Genomic DNA, 4,610 nt, shown 5'->3' with positions numbered 1-4,610 from the left:
TTCTCCTAACTGTCATTCTTTGTTGTCTTGTTCTGTTTTTACTCTCCTCTCATCCTCAAGGGAAACAAGAGACTCCAACTATGTCAGCAAATCCCTTGGACTTTTAGGTGTTTCCTCAAGGGAATTATTTTCCAGCTTAATGCAGTGAAATCCTGGACAGCCACTTTCAGTTTTCCCTCATGCTCAGTTTTCTCACAGCCAGGCATGCCCTTCTTCAGGTGGAAATGGTTACCTTCTTATCTTGGCTCTTTCTCTCAACTTTTGGAGTATATTTAAAAGGATGATCAATTCTGTCAGTATGAGCTCTTGGATGTGAGAATGCACTAAGATAGAAGAGTAATAATTGCTTCTATTTCTTCCTTCCCTCTCTGCTCAGTGATATGGCAGGCATGTTGACTTGCTTTGTCCTATTACTTCTTTGCTGGTACCATTGTTCCTAGTGCCAGAGAAAGCCAATAATGACCCATTACGCTGATGAGGAAAAACTAGATTTATGGCTGCCATACCAGTATCATGACAGAAAGGGAGTATCTAGAATGTGCCTGTTATTATATATTACATGTCTCTAGCTGCTATTATTGTACTGTTAAGCCTTACAGCAGTACTTCACGTTCTCCATGTAGAAAGCTACTGGACTAACACTGATTGCTGGTGAGTTAAGATTCAAGTGTTGTGTACAGTGAAAAGAAAGGGACTCTACCTATCCAATTCGTGTTTCTTCTGTTCTATAAAGTGAATATATCTTCATTTAAAATGGGGTTAGATAATTTTATTTAGGTTGCTCTGCTTTCCAGTGAAAGCTGGGTCAAAAAAAAGTTTGAGTGCTCAGATGTGCATCATTGAAAGGTGGGATGTGAAAAAGCAAAAATAAAAAGCATCTGCTAAAATGGTGTGTCTATATGGAGTGATTTTTTTTTTTTTTTTTTTAAATTGTATTACACTTTATAACTCAGTGGCTGTGGTTATACTATAATTAGAATGTAATTACAATGTCTTTATAATTCTGGTTACTTGTAATTAACATTAATGCATATGAGGAAGTAAAGTACATATCAGAATTGCTTATTAGTACCCTGTTAGGACTGGAACCTATAAGCATATGTGGAATTTTACTCACCAAATATTTTCATTGGCTGTCACTGAATGACTCATGGATGAGTGTTTGTAGGCAGCAGCCCTTAGATTCTAACTAAAATTAACATGAAGTTAACTGCATTAACCACTTTGGATTTACCTTTGGATTTACCTGGTGCAATTACCCTGAAGTTATGGAAGTTATGTCTTTATTTATTTTTTTTTTTTTTATATATATATATATATATATAGTGTGGTAGGAATGTGAACATTTGATTCTGCTACAGGGTAAGCACTCCAGTTATATGGAAAATACAGTGGAATCCCAACCAGCTCAAATTGTGACATAGAGTAGGGAAGACTTTTGTTTGGATATGCTTGTTTGTAACTGTAACTTGGCACAGTACTTTATAGTTCCAGGAGCTAATTATTTTTCAAATAGCTACTAGCAATAGCAAGAGCTGGGAGGTGTACACACAAGGCAAGACACAGCATTTTCAGTCTCTCTGTAAGAAATGGTGGGTAGCAGGGCCTTTTTTTTTCCCTTGATATTCCTAAAAGAAATGTAATTAAATGAGCATATTTGTAATAAGTTGTCTTGAACAGATAGCTGGAGTATTTAAAGGAGGGAAAAGAAAAGTTATTTTCAAAAAATAAGGCTACTTTTCCTTCACTTTAAAATCTTCAGTCTTCTTTTTTAGAGGATGGAAGGGGCTTAATCTTGTTTCATTCGTGGAGAAGGTGGAAGTTTCCGTATAAGGATGTACCTATCACCTGAGTTAACAAAATACATGCCCAAATGCCATTCAATTCCAAATATTAGCCTTTGTGTTCATCTGCAACATAAATGAAAACCTGAGTATAATGAATGTATATCAGCATTAAGTTTCTATAGATTAGATGCATGACAGACTGCAGTGCTTCTGAAAGTCTATTGTGGCAATGGTCATTGAACTAAGAAAAATTTACATGACTGACCATTATAATCGATCCAGTCTGTATTTTAGATAGTCCCTAAATACATATCAATGTGACAAAAGGAAATAGCTGTACTGTACAGGCCAATAAGTTGTGCTTCAAGAGGATCGTAAATACATATTGATGCATAGACTGCTGAAAATGAACCTGGTTTTAATGAAGTAGAAATGGGAGTTTGGAGTCTGTTAAAAAATATTGTATTCTGCTAATTACAGATCCCATTAGGATACTTAAAGTTATTCTTTAGGCAGAAAAGACTTCCTAATGAGGAAAATCCTGTCACACATATGGTCAGTACTGTGGTTATGTATGGTGAATGGTCAGGCAGAAGAGAAGCTAAAAGAAGCATTCACAATCATTTCTCCCCTGCAGAATGAGGATTTTTCAGCTGTGGGGTTTCTTGTGTCTCTCTTCGTTTTGTGGGAAGGTGTTGAGAGCATCAGTAACACATGTGCACCATCTGAAACTCCACTAGCCTTCTCTGTAGCACTGAACAAAGTAAAGAAGATTTTTTGCACCAGTTATACGCACTTAATCAGGTTGTTAGTAGATGCCATGGGCCCTTTACACTGTTAATGTTAGTTATATTAAACAGATTTTATACTGTCAGAAGATACTGATTACTGATATTGATCACAAATAATGTTAACTGGTATCGTTTACAGACTTTCATTGGCTGTGGTGGGAGCTGGTTGTGTTCAATGAGAGGGATTCAATCACTTCAATCCAGGTGTGTGTTATCATTTCAGATGCCTAAAAATCTAAATCAACTTCAAGGTATCTAAATCAACTTCAAGGGACCAGCAGGACCTTCAGGAGACTGTTTTCTTCTGGAGTGGCATCTAGAAGCCAGTAGGGAAACTTTCATCCACCTCAGCTGCTGTTAGGCACTAGTGTTTGGCAACTGAATCCTGTTTGACATCTGGCGTCCTCCTACTGCTTCCCATGGCCCTGAGTGGGTGACAGGTATGTTCAAAGGGACTCTCAAAATATTTTTACAGTGAAGGAGCGGCTGACTACCTTTCCTTTCCAGCAGTCCCTCAGCCACTGCTGTTCATTCCCTTGCACTGAAAGAGGAGGAAAAGGAGTTTCCTGCAACAAAAGGTGGCAAACTGTTCTGTGACTATCACAAGCATTTCTCTCTGCATGGGAAGGGGAAGGTTGAAGTCAGGGGTTATCGCGAGTCACGTGAACCTAAAGGAAGGGTGAAGTTTGAAGATCTCATTCTCCGTTATCTAATCATCAATTTCATAACTACAAAAGAAACATTGGATGGAGGGAAAGTGCTTCCCAATGATACTGTTAGAATTTTGCCTCTACTATGCACAGGTGCAGAGCAAGACAGACAGCCCCAGAGTCTGTTTTTTTTCTTGATTTGTCACAGTTCTAATTCCTTAACACAAGTCAAGATCTGTTTGCAGAGATGAGTTTTAGGCTTAAATGCACATTTAAAATTCAAAAAGTTTATTTTATTTATTTATTTATTTATTTTTTCTAAGTCAGGGAATGAAGAGTATTTCTAGATATTATTTTCTGTTTGTGCAAATTCTCCACCATAATTGAATAGACAGGATACTTCACGTTTCTTCCCTAAAACCAATGGGCTTTAGCATGCAGTTCTTCCTGCAAAGAGTTAATTGAAGCAAATAAAGTTCTTAAATTGTTAATAATCCTCCCAATTTGATCTTGTTCTTTTTCCCCCTCAAGCAGTAAGAGGATAAGTGCGAGTGATAGCCAGATTTATAAATTATTTCTTGTGAGCTGAATGTTTTAAAAGGGAATATAAAAATCTGCTATGTGTCAGGCGATCCATGGAGGCATTAGCAAGCGTGGCTGATTCTCAGTCCCCTGAAAGCAGGAGTGATAATTTGTAAATCTAGGAACTGTACGTGGAGAATGGTAATTTGTCATTAGTAAGATTAACATGATCAAGGGAATAGAATAGATTATTTACATATAAAATGCAGAAGATCATTGATGCAGCAGTGATGAATAAATACATTTTGATAAAATTAAGTGAATAGTTTTAGGAATCAATACCAGAGTTTTTAGCTGTCACACATAACACTGTAGCTTATCTTTTATGTTTTATGAAATGTATTGGCTATTTGAGAATGGTTATATATATATATATATATATATTTCCTGGGCTTCTTTGTTTAATCTACGTGCGGAACAATTCTTTTGAAACACTGTACATTTAATTACAGATTACTTTTCTTAGTTCCTTTAGAATGAAATACCACTTAAGTTGTAGAGTATCTGAGCACTCACATACTATTTAAAGGGACATGACATTTTTATTATTTCAGTTTCATATTCTAGCTAATTTTTTTGTTCAAATAGATTTGCCTTTTTGCAGAGAAACTATTACAAATAATTTAATACATTTTGATCATGTTTTCATTGCTGACTGAATTACAGTTGCTGCCATGGTTCATTTACTTATACAAACTGTTCTTGTGCTCACACTGTTGTTCAAAAATTCAACATTATCAGGTGAAAAAAAAATGCATGAAGATAGGAAGCCATCATCCTGACCACTAAGTAATGCAGAA

General features: G+C 36.2%; 1 long non-coding RNA gene across 1 annotated transcript; it reads left to right on the top strand.

Moving 5' to 3' along the window:
* The first annotated feature begins 794 nt into the window (after window positions 1–794).
* LOC118167468 lies at window positions 795–2,807 on the top strand. The gene is made up of 4 exons (XR_004751148.1): window positions 795–846; window positions 1,335–1,362; window positions 2,268–2,342; window positions 2,718–2,807. It is a non-coding gene; the product is annotated as an uncharacterized LOC118167468 (long non-coding RNA).
* The last annotated feature ends 1,803 nt before the right edge of the window (window positions 2,808–4,610 follow it).

This window comes from Oxyura jamaicensis, chromosome 5 (genome assembly GCF_011077185.1).
Source record: "Oxyura jamaicensis isolate SHBP4307 breed ruddy duck chromosome 5, BPBGC_Ojam_1.0, whole genome shotgun sequence".
Classification (NCBI taxonomy): Eukaryota; Metazoa; Chordata; class Aves; order Anseriformes; family Anatidae; genus Oxyura; species Oxyura jamaicensis.
This window is presented reverse-complemented; position numbering and strand designations above follow the sequence as displayed.